At 27.9% G+C, this 27,541-nt stretch overlaps 1 protein-coding gene across 1 annotated transcript in view; it reads left to right on the top strand.

Moving 5' to 3' along the window:
- The first annotated feature begins 3,827 nt into the window (after positions 1 to 3,827).
- The window catches only part of LOC129908968 (ATP-binding cassette sub-family A member 13), a 41,292-nt gene continuing 17,578 nt past the window's right edge, over positions 3,828 to 27,541 (top strand). The window contains exons 1-2 of the mRNA XM_055985820.1: positions 3,828 to 4,097; positions 4,933 to 5,221. The gene's annotated coding sequence lies outside the window, so the exon portion shown is untranslated. The remainder of the gene's footprint in view (positions 4,098 to 4,932; positions 5,222 to 27,541) is intronic.

The raw sequence follows: 27,541 nt of genomic DNA, 5'->3' as shown, positions 1-27,541 counted from the left end.
CTTTTTGTATCGTAAGTAAAGAATTTCACGAAAAGATAAGACCTACAAAAGGAACTTTTATTTTTCTTATCAAAATTATAGATATCAACACAACTGTTTTTGACCAAATTAAAACCGTTGTGTATAGTGTAATTATTGTATGCTACTATCAGTCTATGCAAAAAAAAGTATAACGAATAACTGTTATTTAATTTTTCTATTATTCCGGATTGCCTTCTAGCTACTGCTATTATTCAAGTAGGTAATGTATTAATAGGCGACGAACATATAATTACTTTTGATAATCATCAAAACACAACACTAATTTACCTATACACTTGTACAGATACCAATAAACATACCTTCCTATTAAAATTGTTAACCTTTTATAGTCCGAGATGGTAATGTTTCATAATTTTTACACAGACGAACAAAACAAAAAAGTTTAATATAGAAGCTGGTTAAACAATTTTTCAGGCAATACTAATTTTATATATTTCTTTTATAAACGGGTTTGGGTTATAATTCTGTTCTATTGCCTAAATTCCGTTTCCAAAATTCTGTTTACCATAATTCTATATTTTAAAATTATGTAATCTGATATTCTTCATTTTAAAATTGTGTAAATTCAAAGTTCTGCTTTCCAAAATTCTTCAATCAAAACAGTAGTTATTCTTTTTCCGTTAAAATAGTTTTGAAATGCAGAATTTTGAAAACCGGAAGTATTAACAGAACTTTGAAAAGCCAGATTTATGGATCTACAGAGTTATATTACGAGTAATAAGCAAAATAATGAAATATGTACAAAATAATATTCATATAGTAAATAATATTTAAAATATTTGAATGCGTTAAATGATTAAATCAAATCGACTTAAATAAAAGTGGTAAAAAAAAACAAAATTTTTGTATGACACTCCTAACTGCACTACAATATTAGAATTGTTAAACAAAATTTAAAATATGTATTTAATGAATTTAAAATAACTCAAATACTAAAAATACTGTGAAATAACCTCATTATGTATAATTAAGAAGGCTGATGGCTTTTTTGTTAATGCCTTTTCATATTTATAATATATTATTTGTAATTTTACATTGCACTTGATATTAAATAAATAAATTGTTGATATGTAATTTATGCCCTCTTTATTTACTCTTAACTCCTTCTTTATTTTTTCCGGTTATTCCCGGTATTGAACCACCCTTTTGCGACTTTTATGCTTAAATTATTCTTAAAAAAGAATGTACATATAATGATTGTGAAATATTTGGTGATATTGTTCAATATTGTTTCCTAAGGCTAAATTGCCCACCGGTTCTTAAAAATGAAAAAAAAAAAAAAAAAAAAAAAAAAAAAAATAGGAAATGAATATGTTTTCACTGCATTAGTAAAACAACGGACCCAAAAGATCTTATATTTATGGAGTAATCAGGCTAAAACTAGATCTTCGTATTCAAAGAAACTAAAACCAAAATAGTTTTCAATACATATCCCTTCCAATGTGGCTCCGCGAAATTAGGCCCCAGAAAATAAGGCCCCAATAAAAAAATGAAATAAGGACCCAAAAAAATACACACAAAACAACAACAACAAAATTTCTCAATCGCGCTATTTTTTCAGCTAATATGTTACTTTCTAATGCTTTTCAATTTAAACATCGTGCTGCACTGCAAACTAATGCCTTTCAATGTAAAGATCGTGTAGAAAACCATCAGGGATCATTGAAAAAAGCATTAATAAGTAACAGAATAAACGAAAAAAAAAACACAGTTTGAAACATCCTTGAGGAACAATTTTAAAAGTTCCGTCCATAAAGATGGTTCTATTGGTTTGGGGTGATATTTCATTACCAAAAATAAATTTATTATGAAAAAGAAAAATTGGGGTCTTATTTCATTTTTCTAAAAAAGTTCGAAACAAGTTGGGGCTTTATTTCATTTATTTTTGGGGCATTTTTTCATTTCGATGGGGCCTTGTTTCATTGGGGCATATTTTCATTATTAAAAAATACCCCAATTTGGGGCCTTATTTCATTTTTACTTGCGATATAGGTACTATAGGGCAAGTTTAGGATTCGTAAAAAAAATCGAACTCGAGATAACAATTTTACATGACATTACGATGATGGAGAATGCCAAAAAAGTGGGTCCGGCAATTCTGTCTGTCTGTCTGTCTGTCTGTCTGTCTGTGTGTCTGTCTCTATCTGGAGCTGCAGCCTAAACGAGTGAAGTGATTTTCTTCAAACTTGGTAGATAGCAGTTTTTGGTGATTCCCTAGAGGGGAAATTGAAATTTTTTTTTTATGACCAAAACTAACTGTACCTGCCATATAACGGAAATAGAAAAGTTAATTTTTTTCAAAAACGGCTCTAACGATTTTGATTAAAATTTTGTGTGTAGTACTGCACATAAGAGCCAACTTATTAAATAAAAAAAATATTTTTTGTACCGTTATTAACGGTACCTGTCATAGAACGGTTTTTTTCGTTTCTGAATATCTCGTACAAAATTAACCCGATTTAAATGAAAATTTTTATACAAAAGTGTGTAACTAAAGATAATATTAAAATTTTAGAAAATTTTCAAAAAACGCATTTTTGGTTTTTTAAAAAATATTTCAAAATTTTTTTTTGAAAAATCAATTTTTTGAAAACGGATCAATGAAAAATTTTGAAATTTAGTTTTTATGTGTAAATTAATTATTTTTTCAAAATGGCATACCAATTTTTTTTTTGAAAAATGTTAAAACATTTTTATATATAAAAAATTATTTTTTTAAAAAACGGCTCCTACAATTTTCGAAAATTTTTTTCTAAAAATACCTTTTTATACAAGAAATAAAATGGCATATTTGTTTTTTTTTTTTTTTAAGATAATGTATGACGGAGTTTAATTAATTATAAAAACCGATTTAATTTTTTTATACTACTTATGAAATTTCTTCAAAATATCAAATTTTAAATTTCTTGAATAAAAAGCTTTAACATTATAGTTACTTTAAGCATGAGAGCAAGTACGTGCGACCCCAGTCGTGCAATTTATTTCTTTTGGGGCCTTATTTCCTGGGGAGTAATTTCGCGGAGCCTTCCAATGTTTCTTTACAAACTTATAATATTAAACTAATTTGCATTGAAATACTTATTCAATCTACATAAGAAAAATGTTTCGGTAATCTTGTGGTCTAAATCCAATGAAAGTTGAAACCTTTTCAATCATAAAATCTATACAAAAACCAACATACTTTCTCAGACTCTTAGGTTAAGAAGTCATTTCTATTATTTCTATTAACCCTCCACCAGGCCACGGCTTAAATACATTTTTGCGTGTAGGTAAATAATAATAAATAAAAAAAAAAAAAAATAGCAAAATAAACTTCATTATAATCCAAAGCTTTCTCACATTTTACCACACACATACTCCACCAACAACCAGTAGGTATCTCCATAAGCTCCAAAAACAAACTCTCTCTGTCTCTCTATTTTTCTACTTTTATAAACTGGCTTTCTCTCAATCTATCAAATTCAGCATGTAGGTAAACACGAACAAGGGCCTCCCAAACAACAACAACAAACATTTTTAAACCCAAAAACAAAAATAGGAAAATAAAAAAAAAAAACAAGTTGTATGTACGCAGCTGATGCTAAATTAATTCATCATCTTCCTCCTCCAACCCGCTTACCGTTAGAGTAACATCATCTTCACTATACAACACACTCTGATCAAGTATGGTGAGTTTTGATATTCTACCATTTCTTTTAACTGCTGATCTGTATCAGCTCCAACTTCTGGGCTCTGACCAAGCTTATGATGGGAAATGATCTGATGGCTAGGCTCAGAGTTTGTTAGTTTCATTGCGGCTTCTATAAGAATCGGTCGAAAAAGCGGAATTTCCATACAAAGTTTTCTCTTCGGCCATTTTTGATTGGCTTGTTGTTTTTCTCTCTCTCTCTCTCTGTTGAAATTTTTGTTTAAACAAACAAAGTGCATTCTTTTCTATAACCGAGAAGTGTTAGTTCCTGATAAGCTGTTTTTTAGTTTTGAGAATATAAAAAATTGTAATCTATTAGGAAGAGTTTATCATCAAAGTTTGACACTTTGATTGACCTTTTTAAAAGGTACCTAGATCTTGTTAAAACCTTTTAACTTTTTTTTACTACTTATCGCTAAAATAATTACCTTGTTGCTGATCATTTTTATTGAGCTTGTTTCTGTATGAAAAAGTAGAAATATAATAAAAGTTCTGAAAGGTAGAAAAAAAAAATTCCACGAGGATCTTTAGAGATCTGGTAAAACCAGTCTTGAAAGGTCTTCAACTAAACGCACAGGAATGTTCATCTGTGTGTCGTCCAGCGACCGGTCTCTCTCGTTAAAACAGGATGGCTCCAATCTTTTTGCCATAAATTTAAAAATCTTTCCATAAAATTGTTAAATAATTTCCTACCCATTTCAGACTTGTTGTGGGGGCTTGAAAAACCTTCGCTAGTCTTTTGTTTGTTTGTCACAACTTCTTCTGCACGAATATCGGCGCGAGCTTAGAATACAAATTGTATTCCATTGGAAAGTGATTTCCTCGGTGCATTTGTTGCGTATTGAATTTCTTCTTTTGCGCTATGCTTTGCTAGGCCCATTTATTCGTTGGTCTTTTATGCTCACTGGAAGGCAAGCTAAAGCAATTTTTTGTTTACATTTGCGCTATTGCGCGCATTTGTTGGCGCGATGGTTTTAAAAATTGGTAGTGTGTATTCAATTTTTTGTTGTCTTTCACACATAAAATTTACAACAATTGCACTTCTTTTTATACTGTCCGCATTCCCACGTGACGTCCATACCAAATTTAGATTGAAATAATGTCGTTTTCACTATAAATTTTATTTTTATATATGTTTCATACAAACTAGTTGATAGAGCAAAAAAAAAAAATAATTAAATTTTTTTAAAATAAAATTTAAGTGAAAGAAAAAGTGTCTGAAAGTCACACCACGAAAAAAAAGAGTGTATATGACAAAAAACGATCGATCGTGGAATTAATGAATAAGTGATCGAATGTGATTGAAAATAAAAGTGTTAACTTATGCAAGATTAATATTTTATTTGGCAAAGAAAAAAAAAAAAAATCATAACAAATAAACAAAAAAAAATAGAAACCTTCCGAAAAGATTGGCTTTTTTTGTTTTTGGGAAAATTGCTGAAGCACGAATTGCGGAAACAGAACGTTTTTACGCGGAAGAATAACTTACTGGTGAGTTAGTTAGTGATGGATGTCTGTGAGTTTGATGTTTTGATTTTTGTGATTATTAGTGGGACAAGGCAATTAGGTCATTAAATCGAATCGGAATAAGAAAGATAAAGAAGTTTTTTTTTGTAAATCAGAAACTAAATATAGAACAAATAATTACATGATTTAGTTTTAATTAAGTTTCGTAATCTTTTTTGATGCGAAATTGGAAATTAGCAAAAAAATAAAATTTTTGATTTTGATGTTTATAGACTTTATCAACTAATTTGCTTGTTATGGAGAGATAATTAGCTATATATTAAACCCTTTTCTGAATCGTTTGTTTATTCACTATTGCACGAGAGAATAAACAAAAACACACTAAAATTTAGTTTTTAGTTTAGTTTAGTTTAGTTTAGTTTATTTACCTACCTATTTCCTAAAATTAAGAAGGTAACAATTTTCAGTAAACTTTACAAATATAAGATTAAGAAATGCAAGTGACAATGGTATTTTTATAAAAAATAAAAATAGAGTTATTATCACAACTAGACAAATAAAAGTTAAATTGTAGGTATTATTCGGGTGGGGTGGCCCATTTATGAAAAAAATATAAAAAAATTCAAAATAAATGATTTTTATAGCATAAATAAGAGTACAATAAAATAACATTATGTAATTAAAGAAGAATAAAAATATGAGAATTTACAAAAGTAATTAATTTATAAATATAATTTACACATTATAGTGGAGAGTGGAGTAACTAAAGCTCAAAAATTGGCAATATTAGGGAACCCGGCCGAACAGCTTAGATTTTGATGAATTAAAAATACTTTAAAGTCTATAGATTAAAAATTGCCGGTGTTGCCGTTTTGATTTTTAAATTTAATTGAAGATTTTTATGAACAAAAACAAATTTTTTTCAAAAATCTTTCTTAAATTTCATAAATTAATTGGTGCCAAAAGATTGTCTAAGAAAATCAAGAAAATAAAATATATGGGAGTGAGGGACAATCTTCCATAGTTCAAGCGATAATTTATTAATTATTAATTGACTTCAAACACAAAAAAAAATATTTGAACACAACGGCAGCACCTACAATATTCAAATATACATTTTTTAAAAGCTAAAAGCTTAGTCATATGTAATGTAAAATTGTAAAATTAAAATTAAGTTCATTGAATGAACAGATTTTTGAAAAAAAAAAAAATTATTGAAAAAATTTTAACATGTCGTTTTTTAAACTTGGTCGTAATATAAAATGCATTTATTTTCAAATTTTTTGGCCGCATTTATTATGATTTCAAATTATAAAAGGAAATGTCAATATGTATTACGGTTTATGAAAAAAATTAAAAAGTATTTCATTTTCGAAGAACTTTTTTTAATAAAAGTTTTGAAAAAAAATGTAACTTATTTTTTTTTTAAAGTTCAACATCTAATTATAAAATTATTTTTTATTCATTTAATAACCCTTACTGTTGAAAGTTAAATAGCAAAAATTTAAAGTTCCTATTTACCACAGTCTTTGAGAAAATAATTATTTCAATGCAAAAATTCAGTTTTAATAAAAAAAAAAAACATTGAAATTGAAGTAATTTTTCATGTTTTTTTCAAAAGTGTGATATATTTTACCTTTTTTGCTTCGAAATTCAACTGATAATATTTATGGCCAAAAATTTATTTTAAATAAATTCATATTTTATTAGAAAAAGTTTGGAAAAAAGTCATTTTAAATATTTCTAATAACATTTTTTTTTTAATTCTGAGTTTGAGGACCATTTTTTCAAAAAGTCTTGATTAAATTTAGTGGATTTAAATTTAAGAGATAAGAATGAGCTTCTGGCTTTTTAAAAATGTATTTTAAAATATTGTAGGTGTTGCCGTTGTTTTTAAAATAATTTTTTTGTGTTTGAGGTCAGAATGTTAGAAAATTGCATTTATCGCTTAAACGATGGAAGATTGTCCCTTACAGCCTTTTATATATTTTGCTATAATTTGTTTTATGAAATTTAAGCAAAAAAAAAAATGGTTTTGTTAAAAAAAAATTTAATTTTAATTTTAAAAAACAATACGGCAACACCGGCAATTTTTAATCTATAGACTTTAAAGTATTTTTAATTACCTACGTTTGAAAAAAAAAAAATCGTCAAAATCAGAGCTGTTCGGCCGGGTTCCCTAATAATTTGCTTTAGTTACTCTACTATTAGGAAATGTGTTTATTTTTATTAAAACATACATAAATAAAATAAATATGATTCAATATAAATATGTAAATTTTCTAATGTTTTGATTTACTATACGGTTTTCGTATTAATATCGGTTAAAATTTGATCTATGCTATGGTGCCCTGAAATAGGGCCAAGAATAATAATTCCATATTTCACATATGAAAAGTGAAATAAGGCGTATTTTTAAAAGTTGGCTTTGTTTCACTTTCATAAAGTGAAATTTATTTTAAGAAAATGTATTTACTTATTTATTTTAAGAAAAAAAGGCCAATGGTATTAAGTTCTCTCTGATAAAGGGAAATAAGACCTAATATTGGTCTTTTTTATGATTATATCATTTCAGGTCTTTAAAGAATAAGTTTTCTTTTAAAATTTTTCTCATTTTATACTTTGATTGATGATTAACAACTTGAAAACTTGAAAGAAATTCAATTTTCCTCGTAGTCCGTTCAAAATAAGTTCGGTATATATTGAAATTATTTTGAAAAATGTGGATGAAAAGTTGATAGAAAATTTTCAAAATTTGCAAATGTTTAGAGAACTGAAAGGAGTGCACGAAAAAATGATGTTTAGATAGCCATTATAAGACAACGGTCAATATCGTGGAAAGAATGAAATGATGGTTGTTTTTAGATGGTTAATGTTTAACCAGTTAAAAAAATTAACAATATTTTTTTTTGCACACTTTTAGTGCTTAAGATATTTGCAAATACTCGTATGTAAAATTTTCTATCAACTTTTACAGTTCTGCTACTTTTACCTGTAATTTATCGATATTTTGTATGGAAATATTGAAAATTACTTCAGCACGGGTAAATAATGTAACGATAGAGATTTGAAACTTTGGAAATATTTTTTAAAAATTTATTTAGAATCTTTTGAGCCAGTATACGTTTTAAAATTAAGCCTTGTTCAAAATAAGGGACACCCTAATGTACAATTTGTACATACATATCTGTAATGTTTGGCATGAACATGATAACTGCTTAAAAAAAGTTCATGATTGAAAAAAAATCTTTTTGTGAACGCCTAATTAGCAGAAATGGAGAATAGGAATGATATCTTAATAACATTTAAGGTTTAAACCATTTTTTTAGGGCCAGAGTTTCAGTCAGGATATCCATGCTTCTTCGGGTTTTATTTATAGTTTTTCATATTTTTTCTTGTTTGTTTAAATAAAATCCAAAAAAAGCATGCATGTCCTGACAGAAACTCTGGCCAAATTAATATAGTTTATATCTTTTTAAGAACCTAATCAAACTTTTTTCCTTTAAAGCTACATCTAAAAAAGGACCTCATAAGTCAACATATACCTATTTCAAATGAGAAAAAAAAAATAACCAGCCTGGGGGACCATCTAGTCTCAAAATAAATTTTTTCAAAAATTAGGTGATTTTTTTTTTATTATTTTGTAATAGTTTTTCCACTTAGGAACTTGATTTTCGCAAAACCCTAAAAAAACAAAGGCCCTACCACAGAGCACTGGCTTTGCTCAAATTTTACTAGAATTTTCTTTTCTTTAATGGGTTCCTAGAAACTTTTTTCATAACATGTATCTTTTACATTTTAAAAGCTAAAAGCTGAAAGAACTCCAAACATTTTTGTGGCTTTTCGCGAACCACAAAGCTGTTACCACAGTTCTTTCGAAGCTACAAACTTTGTTTTTTTTTATCTTCATAAATCAATACAGTTCAATTTTTAACTACAATTTGCCAAAAAAGTTTAATTTAAAACTCAGTGGCGTGTTTTTTTTGTTCTTCAAGAGAAACTTTTTGTTGATCTTTGATTTTACAAGAGTAGTTGTTAATTTTTGAGGCCATTTAAATAATAAAGAAAGTCTTATAACGGCAGTTGGTCTATCCATTTTTTCCGTATTTATAAAATTACACATAGGTACCTACATCAAATTGGTAACAAGGTAAAAAGGACGGAATTATTTTTTTTTTTTTTTGTTAGTTTACATATATTCAATCTCTCCAGATCAAAAGTCCAAAACTTATCGATTATAAACTTTTTATTGCATTTTAAAAAGTTGTTCTCAACCAAAAAAGTCAAAAATAAAGAAAAACAGCAGATTTTTAATGGATTACACTTCTATCGTTTTTTTTTTATAAAGATTGAAACGGTGCATAATACCAAAGGATTTGACCTCTGATCTATTTAATTATTACAAATTTCTAACGTACTATGCTCACACACCAAATAGCAAGTGTTTTAGTAAAAAAAATAAAATCCTCAATTTTCTAACTTATTTTTCATTGATTTACGGTTAGAATTTTAGTCCAAACAAAATTTTAAAATTTTTTAACCAACTAATTTCGACAGAAATTTTAATTTACAATAAAAAAGTATCTTTAAATCATTCTGAAGTTAGGCTTGGTTTTCGAGTTAAATATGAATATATAAAAAAAAAAATGAAGGCCGACCAGAGTTGCCGTTTTCACAAAAATGCACCAATGGATTTAAAAAAAAAAAAAAAAAAAAAATTTAGCAGAAATGCAAAAATATTCTGGAACGGATAAAATAACAACTAGAAAGCTAATTTTCTTGTAATTATCATCCCCATCATTTATTTCTTTTACGAGAAAGCAATTTTTCAGCGCAGTGGACGGACAGATCAGTCAAAAAATCAAAACTTTGCCTCGAATATAAAAAGAATTTCGCTTTTATATCGCATATCTTCAGGATTGGTTTGCAGAAAAACTGGTTTGGATTGTAATTAATTTGTTTTTTTGAAACAAATGAACATCCTCTTTTATAATTCGATTCAAAAAGTGATTTTGAATTTAGCATACAAAGAAAAGTGGATAGGGTGTCATTTGTGAGTGGTGAATACTTATGTATCAACTAGATTGTAAATTATATTTTTTTTATATTTTTGTTATTATCTCTAAACAGGTATTTACTGATTAAAACAATTATAATAAACTTAACAAGGCTTTCAATCATGCCTGTGCAAAAATATGCAAATAATGACAACTCAACAGATTTAATCGACTAGTTACTTAGTTCGATGTGGATCTGATTGCAGAGGAGGTTAAGGGTCAACATTAAATTATGTATAAGTAGAACCTGTTAAGGTAATACTTCAACTTTCTGCTTTATCTTTTTTGAATTATTTAGAAGTTAAAACAATTATAATTGTTAGTTAAACGGAAAAATATGGAGATTTGATTTACACCTTGCAGATTTTTTTTACAATGTTAATCAAAAGGAGTTTGTTAAGCTTTTTTTTTCTTTTAATTATAAGATTAAAGTATTTAAGATAATGAAAATAAAATAAAATTTCACATTATTAAAAAAAAAAAAAATATAATGTAGTAAATGCTCATCCCTGTTGTTGCTGTTAAAAATAAAAATACAATTATTATTATTAATTGTTATTTTTGGTGAGCAATATTAAACAAAAAGGTACACAAAATTTGCACATCTAATTACTTTGTTGTCAATTTTCAAGAAATAATTGACTCGTTTGCTATTTTTAAACAATCCATTCAAAATCAATAAAATAGTTAAATGAGTATTACAGGATAGAAGTGCAAGCAACCATATCCAATATTGCATTAACAAATCAAATAAAGCAAAGTTAAGTTAGAGCCGAATTACAAAATGTATTAACACATTGTATCATTTGAAACAAAAACTACATACATATTTACATTTATGTATTTTATTAATTAACGTATATCGACATTTGTATTATAAGTAAATTTGTTTATGACTGTATGAAAACAAAATTGTTTTAAGCGGCTCGGCTGGTAAGAGAGCAGACAAATTGTCTGCTTTTAAAGTATCTTTTGCATTTTACGTACCTGTGCCATTTTTAGACCTCAAGGGTTTACCACCAATCAATCATCACATTGTGTCAAATTAAAGGGAAACCCCAAAGATTTTATATTGATAACTAATATTGAGCACAATTTATGACATTGCTTGATTAGTAGTTAAAAATATTATCTGGGCCAAGACGTGCCTCTGATTATATAGTATTACGTATTTGGATAGCAACAATGCTACAAATTTAATAGATTAAGTTGCAAAAATTGTAGATAATATTGAAAATCAATAAATAAATAATTAAAATGTGACTACAAAATTAAGGTCTAATCAAATTTGTTTTGAACCTTATTTATAAGTCTTTTGTTGTATGTATATACAAGCATTTTCAATATATACATAATGTATTTTTAAATGTTTAAAATAAGAAAAAAGTCATAACATATAAATACTTCCTTCATGTTTTTACTTATCTGTCACGTACGTTACATACAGTTACATACGTCACATATTCACCGGAGTTAAAATAATAAATCTTGTTTGTAGTTATTTAATAGGTTATAGATTTTTTTTCTTATGACAAGATATGAGTTGGGCACTCTTAAGCTATAATAAGCTCTGGACTACTTCTTCTATTTACTATCGGTTTAAATGAAATATAAAATTGAGTTTTCAGTTACAAAATTGGCGGTTTGAAATTGCTACACAGCAATAATTTTATCATTTAAACACTTTAAACTTAATTGGTCACTGTGGTGTATGCGCAACATCTTTTTTTTTTACAAATAATTGCAGACTTAAACTTTTTTCTTTGAGTGAACAAATAATAAAATCAGTTGAACTTTATAGATCATTATATGGGTCATTTAAATTTAAAAGTTGTCGGTGGAAGTTTTACTTATTAGGCTGGGAAGAAGAGGACCATATAATCGGAATCAAAACTTCTTTGGGAGCATTAAAGTAAAGAGTTAATAGTTAAAATCAATTTAAAAAATGAGACAATGAGGTGTTTGTTTTGATTCAATTCGAAATGCATTGTTCCATCAGTTAAAATGTTTACCAACTCGATTTTTACTTGCTCTATAGGGCAAGTATTGAGGTTTTAATCAAAACCAACATTACGATGATGGAGAACTCCGAAAAAGTGGGTCTCGCAATTCTGTCCGTGCGTCCATCTGTACACATTTCCACAGCCTAAACGGGTGGACGGATTTGCTTCAAATTTGGTACAGATGATTTTTATAGAATTCTGAAAGTTGGTTTTTTTTTGTTTTTTTATATCTCGTTTAGAAAGTGTACCTCCCATACAAAAAAATACGATATTGCTAATTTCTCGAAAACGGCTCTAACGATTTTGATTAAACTTTGTATACGTAATATTTAAAGCAATGGTAATAAAATTGCATTTTTATTTTTTCTCAAAAAAGTCAAATACAAAAAAAAATTTTTTTTATATGAAAAAATTTAGTCTAAATGTCGGCTCTTCCCCAACATCAACAAAATTTCTTTAAAATTTATTTTAGAGGCAGCTCGTAAAATCTACAAGAAAACTAACATAAAAGTGCTTTGAACTGCAAGAGCAAGTACGTGCGACCCCAGTCGTGCATTTTATTTTTATAACACTTATCGATATTAAGATAGTGCTTTTTTGTTTATAAAATTATAGAAATACTCGATGACTATCATCGCAGCTAGATTTATCATCCCCGAAAACATATAAAAACACCCTCATAATGCGTTGATTTTAAAATCTATGTATATTCAAAGAGGGTATAACGTTTAAGTGGAGTAAGGGAAGAGTATTTTCAAATTGACTCGAAAATTATGGATCATAGAGAAAATAATTATTAAGATAAAAGTTGTATAAAATAAATCTTAAATTAATTTTGTCAATGGCCGAGTTATTCATTAAAATAAGTTTTTCGTTTAATTCAAGATGACGACGTTGGCTGAAAATCGATTTTTCCAAAAAACAATTTTTTTTCTAAAAAAATTATTTGTTATGCAAGAAATTAAATGCAAGATTTTAAAACGACATATTTATAAATTTGCTTTTTTTAAATTTTATAATGTATTGCATTTCTTTTTAAATTAAAAAAAAGCACTAATCAAATTTTAGATTGTAATGTTAAAAGAAAAATTGTCTGTTTTGACTTACAAAGGTTCAAAAAATTCTTTTCATGATAAATTCCCTCCCATTAAAACTTATTTATGTTTTTATTCAGTAGGAAATTTTTTGGGCAATTGAATAAATAAACAAAATAACTTAATATTTAACTTGCGTCACATTATTCATATATCAACTTAATTTTTTTGAAGATAGACTTGAAAACAATAAACTAATTAAGATTTTTTTTTCTAAAATGTTATGTAAACAATTTAGTTTTGTTTTTTTTTTTTTGGCTATTAAAATTCAAATATCAAGATATTAAAATTTATTCTTAATTTATTCTTTAGTGTAGAGACTCATTGATGTTCTAACTTTTTCTTTTTATTTGTAAATGTTAAATAATGATAATCGTATAATCAAAAGTGATGATTCACTGAATTAAGAAGCTCTAATTATGTATGAGACACGCGTCTTGCTCTTCTGGTAATAAAACAGCTGACATTTCGTTCAAAAGATAACACTATTATTGTATACTTTTGGTTCTCGAAATCCAGTAAGGTTTTTTTTTTCCATATAAATAAATGTTGTTTTTTTTTCAAATCGAGAAATACAGTTTGAAATTGAATTCTTTAAATGTTTCAAATTGAATCTATCTTAATTTTGTCGAATTTATTTTTTTTTTCTAAACCTTTAAAACAGGTGAATACTAATCAAGCTGTTTGACATTTCGCATTTCATTGCAAAAATTTGAACATTTTTCAAATCAGTGCAACAAGGGCAAATAAGCACGTTTTTTTTTTGTATTGTGAGCTCAGAATGCTTAGAAATAATTGATTGAAATACATTTTTAAACCACGTTAACATTTAAATGATAAACAAGCAGATTATAAGAAAAAAAAAATAAAAAAATATTTTTATAACTTATTAAGTCGCAAAGTTAAGTATACATCACGAACCTTGTTTGACTGCCAATATAATTTATCTATCTTTTGATGGTTTTCAAGTTCAAGTTTTATACGCGAAAATCTGGAAGTTCTCGTTTTTGGTTAGTGAGCAACTTTTTTTTTTTCATTTGAGGTTTGCGGATTAGTAGAAGATAAGGTCTCGCTACCTTTAGCAAGTATGTTTTTGTTTAAGATAACAGACAAAAATAAAAAAAAAAAATAAAAGTTTTCATATCTTTTTGTTTCACTTGCATGTTAATTTGTTGTAGGTACTTAATTATTTTGTAAAAAATCAAATGGCATTTATCTTACACTTAACAACATGTGAATACTTTGGAATACAAATCACCTGTTATTAGGTAAATATTTGTTTCGATTTATTTTCGAAACAAAAAAATGTCTCTAAATAGGTTCTCACCTCAAATCTTGTTAGGTACCTATATGAGTATTTATGCAAATTTTATTGACAACGGCCATGTGTTGGAAAAAAAGATTTTTTTTTGCAAAACGAGAATCGGGTACTTTGTGTGATTTGTGAATAAGATAAATTCAAATCATCATCAATAGAATAGGTATTTATTAAACCTTGACTATAAGAGAGTCTAATACATATTAAGTATCTATCTATCTATTGAGGAACCAAAAGAAAAATATTGATTTTAAGGCTTTGTCTTTAGGGGCGGTGATGATGATGATGAATTTGAATATAAATAGAATATAGTGTTTATCTTTAACTTGCTTGAAGATGTGTCCGTGTTTAGGATACTCAAGGTTCTGTCTAAGCTCTCTTCTAGGAATTTGAATGGGTTTTTTTTTGTTATAAAGAAAAAGCTGTTCCAACTTTTAACGAAATATTAGGTAATGTGTAAAAATGTATGGATACTGTTTGAGTAATAAAACTAAGTGTGCAGTAAAATGCCGATACTAACGAAGAATACTATAGGTCTATAATTCTACACCTAGATACAAATTTGGTTGAAAAATCTATGAGTACCTGTAGGTACCTACTTTTAATTCCTTCGAAAAAAACATCATTTAAAATTAAATATTTTTTAAGATCGGTGGTTGCAATTACTACACAGCAATTATTTAATCATTTAAACACTTCCAACTAACATGGTCACTATGGTGTATGCGCAACATTTTTTTATACAAAAGTTTACAGACTTAAACTTTTTTAAAATTAAATATTTTTCTTTTGATTCTTATACAATAAGTTGTGATACCAAATAGAGCAAGTCTAAATTTCTATAAATCTCTCGCCAAATTTTTTCTCGTTACCTGTAACTAGATTTTATATTTGTATTATCAGCAATTAGATTATCTGGTAATTTTAACTGACGTGAAGTATAATTTTTGCTTTTGTGAATGTGACTGAATTTCGTCAACAAACTGAATGTTATTTTCAGCTGCATTGAACATATATATTCCTGTCACTAAAGCGAAAAAACAATTAAATTGTTTACTGTACCTATTTCAAAAGTAACGGTCCAACCTAAAAATGGTGAAAATCCATCTGGACTTTTAGAATTTCGAGACTTGTCCATCACAAAATAAAAAATGTTTTACTTAATTAATTTTGATTACCTAATTGTCGAAAAAACAAAAATACAATATGGACAGGGGCTTAGTTTACTCGAAATCTCTACATTGACTCAAACACCGGAAATTTGCTGCTATAATGTGCAAGCTGAAGTCCAATAAAAATGCAAAAATTTACTTAAGTTGTTTCAACTACCACATATTAAGAAGATTGCCACACTTATTTTAAATGATTTCCTTTTTTAAGAAAATCTTTTAATAATAAGATGTAGGCACATAGAATTAATATATGGATTCTTTTCATTTTTAATCGATTTTGTTTAGTTGAAAGAAGAAATCTTATTGTTTTAAGAAGATGAGATTTATGAGTGGGCATCATCTTATTTTAAAATGCGTTTTTCTTCTCCTTGTTATTGTTGAAACATTGTTTTCATACAACGTTTATGGCTTTTAAAGTTTTTCGAGGAAATGCTTTTGCATGTTTAAGTTTTTAGTAGAGATTCCTTTCAGGAAAAGCTTGTAAAATAGTTAATTTAGTTCCACGGTGTCGAAGGCAGACACAACAAAAAAAGCAAACATTTTTTCAATCATCGATAAAAACGAATCAAAGATCGAGCAGAGTTCTGAAGCCAGCTTGAAAACCCAAGAAGCTATATGTTCATCTCGATTTTTTTTTTGGAAAATCTACATACATACAATCATACATAGTTTACTCAATTATTCTCTAACTTCTCCTAAATACAATTATTATCTGGCTTACACATAACGAACATTTGTTTAAGAATTTTAAATATGCCATAAAAATATCCTAACATATATTTTTAAACTTCAGTCAAATTCAAAACGTATTTATTTTATCTTTGCCTTGAAAAATGGTGATATTGTCACGTTCTCATAATAGCTGTTTTTGTGTACGAATATTTTGCTTTTTTTATTTTGGATTTGTTTGATCAAGTGTCTTAAAAATGTAAACAAAACAATTTATAAAGTAGCATTCTTTTTATTTTGCAATAGATATTTTGTGGGGCACTTTAGTTTTTTTTGACATTGAAATTGTTTTTCAATTATTAGAAAAAAAATTCTATATGTATTATGTAAAGTAGCCTAATTAGAGCTTCAACCAGATATTTCCTAAAAAAAAACCAACAAACCTTTGTAAAGGAAGTAGGTCAAAATTATACGTAATCTTATTGGCCCAGTACAAATAACAACAAGACTGAAGATGACTATTTACGAACAATAAGATCAAACTTTAAAATTGTGACAATAGTTTTTTAATAAAAGTTCAATAGAACAAACTCCATGACTCATTAAATTTTTACTAGAAATTTCGAGTTATGGCGCTATTCTTTAGAATAAATAAATAGTAAAAAAATTATAATTACCATTAAGAGTCATTAAGTTACATAGACTAGAAGTCGTCTACAAGATTCTATAAAACTATGCGTGCTAAACTGACACTCCCACCCAACTTCATATAACAACTATTTCCTTATGTCTTAAATTACTAATGGAAATGCGATACAAACTTGTCATTCATTTTTTTTGACAACCTTTGAATATCAAATAGTCTCTTACGACTGGACGCCGCTGTAAATGTCAATTTGCTAACAAGTCATTTAAATTTTATCCGCAAGGCCCCCCATATAACTGCACAGAGCACAGCAATATATCACTCTCTTCCATCAAAACAAACATCCAAGGGTGTCGAATTTTACGACTATTTGACACAAAGTAGTCTGTCAAAATTTACTGCACTCGACTAAATGATAATCAATTTGTTACGGACATGATGGATGAGTGAACTTTAACTATCTACCTACCCCAATCCCACTTTTCCATACAACAATTAGCAGCGAAACCAATAACAATTTGACTGACAACAATCTTATGGGGTTCATCTCTGTCAATCTTTTACGATGCAAAGCTAATTTGATGTTGAATGGCTGACTTTGTCAGTCATTACTACAATCCAAATGGGCAATAGATAGCTCATCAATTAATGACCAAAGTTAGCGATGCACGAAAAGAGGCTTCCGTTTTTTGTTTATTTTATTTTTTTTTGCGATTTGTTGTTTTGTAGAGTTTGTAAAATGAAAATGAGGTCGATGCTATTTGATTTAACAATAATACAAAACTTAAAAAGGTAAAACAAAACAATACAACTATAAGTTTTACAATTCGAAATCACGATGATGTTTGATGATGATGATAATGACTGCTGACTTAGAAAAAAGAAGACATTCTTGACATGATTTCTGTGAGAGAACGCCTCCTCAGTGAGTTTATCGCCTCAAACCTTAGGAAAATTACATACATATACAAAATTTTTGATTAAGGGGTTCATGAGAAAAAATACAATTTTTGCATTGTTTTGTAACTGAAATTGTTAGAATAAAATTGACTTTGTAATTAAGAACTGCATAGTCTGAAATGAGACTTTAGAATTATTAACATAGTTACTTAATAATGTAAAGTAACCTTACCTAACCTAGTAGTTTTGTTTGATTCTTTTATTTCAATCTCTAGCATGTAATGAAGTTAAGTGTTAAGAATGATTAATAACTTTTCAAGACACCAATGGAGTCTCTTTGTATCTGGAGTAAATTTCACACGTGTTTAATCTGTTCTTCTCAATTTTTGTTGTTAGAAATAATGGTCGCATATCAATCACCACTGTGAGAAGAACAGAAGATAGAAAATATTTTGCAGTTCATAACTCCGAGAGGAATTATAACTCTTTTCGGAAGTGAGTCGTGACTCATGTCTGACCAAATTATCCGTTAGTTCATTGCCCTAGGTGACATTTAAAAATGACACCGAAAAAGATTAGAAACGAGCCAATACTAAATTCCAAACATTTTTGTCTAATTATTTTACGCATGTTTTCACTTTGAGGCAGTAGTTGATTAGTTGAGCTTATAATTGACTCTTCTGTTGTCAGTTAAAGTATCAAATAATAATAAGTCGGCAAAAGTCAAGACTTCCAGTCATAGCTTGTGTTTAAAAAATAGAAGATTGCAGTGGTGCCAGTAAAATTATTGAAGTGATTTCTGAACACTAAATTGATTATGCTAGTTCTTTTGAAACACTGCAAAATTTCTTTTTATAGTTTTCCCAAAATAAATTAACCCCTTGTTGTCCCATGTGACATAATCTATTACAAACCAACAATGATCCCATAAAAGCTGTACAAACTATATTTATCTTCTTTTGAAGCTTATAACATAATTTTTAAATATTGATTTAATGAAAAAGCACATCATATTTCTAATAAATGGTACCAATAATTTTTTATTGGCTGTTAATGTTGAAAGTGTGACTTTTTTTTGGAAATAACCAAATTTGTGTAAAAACTACGAAATTCGAAAAAAATATTTTCCCTGCATAAACTAACGGGGATTTATTTTTGGATTTAAGGAAAGTGCCTAAAAATAAATATTAGATAGTTTTTTGTTCGAATTTTCGCATTTATATATGGACACAAATAAATTATTTAAACTTATATTATAACTGTCAATGCGTTGACAGCATTTTTCGCAAACGATCACACGCCTTGACAATTTTGGGACAAATTTAGACGTCAGAGAGTTCACGCGGAGACAGAGACGTACGTTGAGTTACCGGGGCCCCGGGGCAAGACTAAATTTTGGGGCGTCTTTGATATTTGATTTAATATAGAAAATAAGAACAAATAAAAAAGAACGTATACGCCCTACTTCGTTTTTGGGGCCCCTGATGTACCATTTATTGGTCGCTAAGATTATTCAAGTAACATTTTTTGGCATAATAAGATAATACATAATTTTTCTTTCAAAAAATCGATTTATTTTTTTGGGGCACCTGAGGTATCATTTTTCTTTAGATGAAATAGTATGTATCTGGCTACCAATTCATTATGCATTACACTATAGAATATCAAAAATAATTTGTCTCTCTTGTGTCCGAAGTGAATTATGTCAAATAACTTATCTTTTTGCTTCGTCACTTTTATAATAAGTTGCCTTCTCTACATTGTCTCTAGACGGGGCCCTGGCGTGTCGGGGGCCCCGGGGCATCGCACCGCTTGCCCTAATGGTGTGTATGCCCCTGCGCGGAGACCATTTACGTTAATACTTTTATCAATGTCATTCACACCATAAATGTCAAATTTTGAAGCATCACCTTCTTATGCTATTTTAACAATACGAGTTAAATATTAACTTAACACGAGATGTATTATAGTATACTGCGCTAACTTGTGTCTTTCTTTTTTCATGTTTTTACCATCTTAAGATGTGCAAAAAGTTACATATACAAAAATTAATTTAAATACTAACGTCTTTTGTTTTATTATGCTCTGAAGACATTATTAAATATAATCATACTTGAATATTAAAACCTTGTTGAAAAAATCTTGGTCTTTTTCTTTGTGCCAAGAAGCCCCCAGGAAGGAATTCATGTATAGATATAGTGGTGGTTTATAACTCTGCAAATAAAAATCGAAAATGTGAATCATATTCTGGTTTAAAATTATTAAAATTTAAATTCTTCTTAAAACCTTGAATGCGGTCAGAACAATTTTCTTTTACTTTTGCCCTGAGAGATGTGTTGTGCTTAAATGTACTTATTATTTGAACTCCGTTTTATGGCCATATATTTTCTGGCTGAATTTGATAAAATATTTCTTCTGTGTGGTTGAACAAGTTCAAAAGTACTTTCCAAGGTCAAATAGGTCTTTAAAAATTTTTAAAATTAAGTTGTATTACAAATGTATTAAAATTGTTAGATGTGAAATGTAATACCTAGTGAAGATAGTTAACAACCTTATTGTAAAATAAAATCAGAAGAATCAGAAAAATGTCAAGTTTTATGTTGAATAAGCTTCATTTGCAGGATTTTTGGTTTGTTTGTTCAATTTGAACAGTGTATTTCTTTGTTTTTTTTTTTTTGATTTTTTTTAATAACTCGTTTGGAATGTGTAACTCCGATACAAAAATCTCAAGGTATTGCAATTTTCTCGAAAACGACTCAAACGATTTTGATTAAACTTTGCACACGTAAATTTACAAGAAATTGCAATAAAACTGCATTTTAAATTTTTCGCAAAAGTCTCAACTAACAATTAAATGGGATTTCGGAAAAAAAAACTGTCTTTTTATGTCGGTTTTTCCCGTTTATCAACCAAATTTCTTTATAATTTATTTAGACATGGTTTTTATAATCAGCAAGTTGTTGCGAGAAAAAGTACGTGCAAACCAGTTGGGCCTAGTGCATTTCATTTTAGTGGATAAAAATACAAAAACATCGGGTACGGAATTCCCACTAAAGTATAGATTGAAGTGAATATTGCCAGTGAGAGGATTTTCTCGAAATTGTTGAGAATAGTATGAGTGCCAAGATTTTAAGGAATAGTCTATGCATTTTACTAACACTGGCATGAAAGTGATAGTATAGTAAGAAGTTATATTCTCATTATTGATGACTGTAAAGATAAATCATCGAACAAATAAAACACCTTATCTCATAATCTTCCAGGAACCAATAATCTTCAATAAACCAAAATTGAGTCAATTAAAATAATTGACTAAACTAAAGAAGCAAATAAACAGAATATTAAAGGGTATCAAGATCTTAATATCAAGTACCTATTCGAAAATGTTAAAAAATCGTATGGAAGTTAGGCTAGGTTCATAGAGGAAAAGTGAGTCTCCAGGACTAGAAACTCGAAAATTGTTGACCAAAATAAAGGACATCTGCGGAGTCAACAAATACAAGCTTTAAAAGAAAGTTTAGAAGACATAAAGACTCATCAGTGATCGTCACCTGCAAAATCTACGAAGAAAATGTTTAAAATGGCTGGTACCTCAGGTACGCGTATATGACACCGAAGGCGACAAAAGAGAGCACATAATAGCGGGTATCAATGAAGGAAGTTCCGAATAAAAGACTAACCAATGAGTTTAGAGGGTTTAAGTTAAAGTAACGATACTCGGTTTTTTTTTAATGATAAATTGCTTTTCTTTACAAGCTATTTACTAAAATTCGAGGGGGATTCACCAATCAATAAACTACGTGGCTTCAGATTTTACCTTATGTATTTAAAATACAGTTTTGAAAAAATTTACTATGTTTCCGACTTTTTTAAAGAGTTGTTCAAACTTTTCGGAATAGCTGAATTTATAATTTGACTAGAAATATTTTTTTTACATAAATTTTAAGAGTTCATTCAAAAGTTCATTCGCAACATATACATTTTGAAGCACAAATTATCCTATTCGTGAATTCGTTTAGGTATGCATATAGTAAATTTCAATTTTCAGAAAAACTGCATTTTCAGGACCGTCTGCCGGAGGTTTAAATGTCTGCCATGGGTATTTTTGTCATCAATTTTCATAAAAACTGCATTTTCGGGACCGTTTGCCGAGGATTTAGCACCACTTAAAATGTCTGCCATGGGTATTTTTGTCATCAGGGAGTCCAGTGCTACAGGATGATTTGATTCCACTAAGAAAAGCACTTCATTAAATTTGTATCTCCGCATAGAGTTATTGCTGAGTAATTTCCTATTCCAAATTTTCAAAAGTTTAATAAACAAAAAATCTAAGGCAAATGCTTTTAAAAGTAAAGATTAAGAAATTATATTGAGTTATTATTGATAAGGGGCTTGTGATTCATAATGTCAATTTGTATCAATAAATGAGTTAATCCAAAATGCGTCATGCTGATATTTTAATCTAAAAACAAATACAATTTTTAAATATATATAATACATAAATGTAGGTAATATAAGCAGTTACAAAAGATTATTAAAATAAAACATAAGGTTATGAGTATGACAAATATTATCAGGAAAAAAAAAAATTATTATTTTTAACGAAATGTTGCAAGATGTTCAATATGCCAACTTGAAGATTTTTCTAACTATAGAAAAATATTAAATTTCATTAATTATAATTATTACAAGGCTAAATTATTGCGCAATCTTTTATATACATAGCTTTGTTTTGTAGGAACCCCCTGGCGTGTTTAAAAACTTTATCATTTCCTCAACTTGAATACACACACTTCGGAAATAAAAAAACGTTATTATTATAAACCGCCTTATCACGCACAATCAAATGAACCCCAACAAAACTTTTTCTATTTCAAATTTGCAAACAAAAAATCAAAAGTCTCAACTTAACTACCAATGATTGTTATACTGGCGATATATTTTTTTATTTCCTCACGGTAAGCTCATTATTCTCGGCTTCTCGTTCTCTAAACCAATGTTAAGAATCTTGGATATAAATGAAGTTCTAGTTCAAGAGAAAAAAAAAATAAATAAATAAAACAACACAGATTTCCACAATCGATGAGATAGAGTTCAAAGTCATGACTATGTCAAGCTACTACGAACATCAAATAGAATTGCTCTAGGCGAATACAAGTTTGGTCATTTAGCACGCAATGGCATATTATAAGTTTTCTATGAACTTGATACCGAGATATTTTTCGCAATTTCAATATAAAAACAATTTTCAATGTCAGGTTATGGTCATGCTTATGTGCACTTTCATTCATAAACATTGCAATTTTGTAGTAAAATTTATAAACATAACCACCTTGTTTTTTTTTTTATTATTTACCATATAGCAAGTTGTTTCTACTACGTTTAGAGGTATTAATCTTTCCTCAAAACTCAATCTACACCATTATTGGTCTTGGGTATAGCCAAGACCTTCTATATGATCATTTTTGTTTAGAACTTAGAAGTTTCTAAATAAAAATAATGTATTCGATTTCATTTCAATCGAACCGGCAAACAGTAGGTGCCAAAGAATTTGACAAGAATTATTCAATGATGATATCAATGATTATTAATTTTTTTTTCTATAGTTTCCTTATTTTAATCAAAGTTTTTTTTATTATTTGTTAAATTTGACCAATTTTTTAATGTAATTATTCCACTGTTGTTAGGCTGTTTTGGTCCACATAAAGAAAATGCGAATAAAAAGCACTGCGAATAAGAAGCACTTACGAAACGTTGGGAAAATAATGTGATAAATTTGTTTTTATTCGCAAAGTTTTTTTTGTTTTAATTTTTTGTTAAACTTTGTTTATTTTTTTAAATTTAAGTTTTAATTTATTATTTAACGTTTTTCTTATTTAAGAAATAAAGCGTAATTTATTCATTCCTCATTATATTTAAAGTACCTACCAATAAAATATAGGTACCTAGAACATCTGTCAAACCTTATATAATTTTAAAAATGCCCTTATTTAAGTGTTTGATTTTGTTTACTGTGAACTATTACACAGTTAAACATTTGCACTTAAGGGCAGAGTATGGAAAAAATACGAGGTTCTAGTTAAAGCAAACATTACGGCGATGGAGAAACAAAAAAAGGGCTTTTCGTCAGGCTCTTCGCCAGTCTGAGCATTTTTCTGTACTCTGCGCACATTTTCCCTTCATTGGAGTGATGGATTTTCTTCAAATTTGATACAACATCTACCCACGGACAAAAAAAAAAAAAACAAAAATTTGATACAGATGATGATTTTTTTTTGGAATTCTGAAAATTGGTTTTTAAATATATTAGTTGTAACGAAAACATCTTATAAGTGTTGAAATATTGAAAACGGCTCTAGCGATTTTGATTACAAAATGGGACAAAATCTTTCTCTCGAAGAAACTTTTTTTCCCAAATTACATAAAACCAAAATTGAATTGAATATTAATGTTAATGCAATAACATTACCTTTATTTGTGCCTATAAAATATATGTATTCAATCTCGATAAGGATAAACTAATTTGTTTCTTAGTATGTGGCAACCTTGACTGTGGTTCTGTTGGAAGATGGCAACTCTTCCACTTTTAATTTATTTTTGCAATATATTGCGCACTACAAAATTCAAGCGAATTTAATAATATAACTACAGCAAAATAATTGTTAAATAAAAGGAGTTGGGTAAACCATTTTAAAACTTTTGAAGATTTAATTCAAACACTTTTACAAATCAGGTGACTTTTCTTAATTTTTTTTTAAGCCTACAATAAAAAATATTTGTTTAAAAAAATTTGTTTGAATTCAAACATTCTGTAAGTCTTTGCTTTTTTCAATTTCGGTGAAACTATCAATCTCTTAATCTACCATAAGACTCAAAAATGCAACAGATTTTTTTCAATTTGAGTCCATAAAGAGATATAAAAAAAAGTTACGTATACGCCATAGTGGTCCAACTATTAACTATAATTGTGTTTCATATTTATTTTATAAAAATATTTATATCTTCTCATTCAGTTAAAATCTTCTTGAAACATATTAACAAAATTATTTTTTTTGCTTAAGGAGAAATTTTTAAGTTATTCTTCATAATTCCCCTTAAATGTTCATTAAATACACTGCATAAAATACAATTCGATCATTCTTACCGGTCTTACAATCACCATTATATAAAGGAGATTTGTTTGTGACATTGGAAAATGAGCATGTCATCTTTTTGAAGATATACAGGCCAGGAAACTCGAAACAGAAAAACGGTAATTTTAAAATAATCCACTGTGCTCTATCTTTTTTGAAAAAAAATTACAGAGTTTGGAACATTTGACTATAAATTATCAAAATTCCAACTTCCTCACTTACTTTTTCTCTCTGAACAATTTACTGGAGCGTTAATATTCGAACTTAGTATTTATTAGTTTTAGAAATTTGATTTTAATTACCAATACTAACCGTATCTACAGCCAATATGTTGAAAATTGTTTTTTTTTTATTTGTAAACATCTTTCACAATTTCGATTAAGAATTTTGTTTCCTTAAAAAAAACACCCTTTCACCGAAAGGCTGGTTCTTATTACAAATAGAACGTCTATACACTAAAACTCCTAACGAATCATTAGGTTTTTGAGACGTATTATATATTTTACTACGTCCTCGAAAAAAAACACCATTCAACCTAAAATATTCTTATATACTACAAACTTACCTACATTCTTAATTAACCGATTTCCCAAAAGGAAAATGTTCTCAATTCGTTCCTTTTTACTTGCGATATAGGTACTATATATCAAGTTATGCATTCGTACAAAAAAAAAAAAGTTGAGATAACATTTTTCCATGACATTACGATGGTAGAGAATGCCAAAAAAGTGGGTCCCGGAAGTCCGTCTGTCTGTCTGTCTGTCTGTCTGTCTGTCTGTCTGTCTGTCTGTCTGTCTGTATAAGGACCTACAGCCTAAACGGATGGACCGATTAATGTCAAACTTGGTATGTAGCGTTATTTGGCGACTCTCCAGAGGGGTTTTTGGAATTAATTTTTTTGGACCAAAATTAACGGTACTTGTCATATACCGATTTTAGTAAAATTGAAATATCTCGAAAACGGCTCCAACGATTTTGTTTAAAAAATTCAAACGTTAGTTTTAAGTTAAGGTCTACCTTTTAATGAAAAATTTTTTTTTGGAAAATCATTATTAACGGTACCTGCCATAGAACCGTTTTTTTCAAATCGGATTATCTCCGAAACCGCTTATTCGATTTCAACGAAACTTTTTGTGAAAAAGCATTTATATAATTTAAATATAAGCCAAAAATAAAATTTTGAAAAAAATAATTTTTGGATTTTTAAAAAAATTTTGAAAATTTTTTTTTGAAAAATCAAATTTTCGAAAACGGGATATTGAATTTTTTTGAAATTTTGTTTTTAGATGTTGATTAAAGATTTCTACAAAATGGCATACCAATTTTATTTTAGAACTTTTTTTCTAAAAAATTATTTATAAAAAATTAGTTTTTTAAAAAACGGCTCTAACGATTTTGAAAATTTTTTTTCTAAAAATGCATGTTAATATATCAATCAAAACTGCATACTTGTTTTGGAGGGCAATTTGATTTCAGATTTTATTTAATTTTTTTAAAAAACGAATTTTATTTTTTTTCCAAATTTCTATATAAAAAGTCTTAACAATTTAAGCAACTTTAACTCTAAGAGCAAGTTCGTGCGACCTAGTCGTGCATTTTATTTTTTGTTGGTTCAAATACATTTATAATAAGTTAACGGTTTGAATGTTGTTGTATTTTTATAATAGATATCATACAATGTTACTACTTAAACTGTATTTAATAATATGAGTTTAAAGTTAATCGTTGTCTTACAAAAAAAAAAAATAAACTCCCTGATGTGCATTAAAATTGAAATGAGGTTCAATATAACATAAAATAAAATACTTCTTAACCTTAATTCTATGGCGCTGAGTGTAGTTAACCTAACACTTGCACCTGACCCCAATCAAATGATTCTATCGAGATATACAAAACGATTAAGACTACAATCTATACATGACGTTAATTAGCAAAAAAAAAAAATAAAACTTTAAAATGTAATGTGGATTGTAACAAGTAAAAACGTTAGGTATCTAATTAGTTAAATTGAAAAATAGAAATAAGAAACGTTAAAACTTCAGGAATAATTAATTAGCTAAGCGGACTTGTTTTTTTTTGTTCTTTAATAAGAATTATCTTTTTATTATTCAAATTTTATTACAAAATTAGAAATTTATTGATAAAGATTGTGGTTCCCAAGGGAGTTTTTTATGATTGTATTTAATAGAATTAATTCTTTAAGAAAAATTTTAACTTAAAAAAAAAATCAAGTTTAAAAATATTTGTTTAGAATAAAAAAAATTGGCACTAAGAAAAATATTTATTGCAACGAAAAAATGTTGCATTGAACAAAAAAATCAATGCAAAATGTGTGCATCAAATATTTTATTT

The sequence above is a fragment of the Episyrphus balteatus genome, chromosome 2 (genome assembly GCF_945859705.1).
Source record: "Episyrphus balteatus chromosome 2, idEpiBalt1.1, whole genome shotgun sequence".
Classification (NCBI taxonomy): Eukaryota; Metazoa; Arthropoda; class Insecta; order Diptera; family Syrphidae; genus Episyrphus; species Episyrphus balteatus.
Note: the sequence above shows the minus strand (reverse complement) of the source record. Positions and strands in the feature narration are given on the sequence as shown.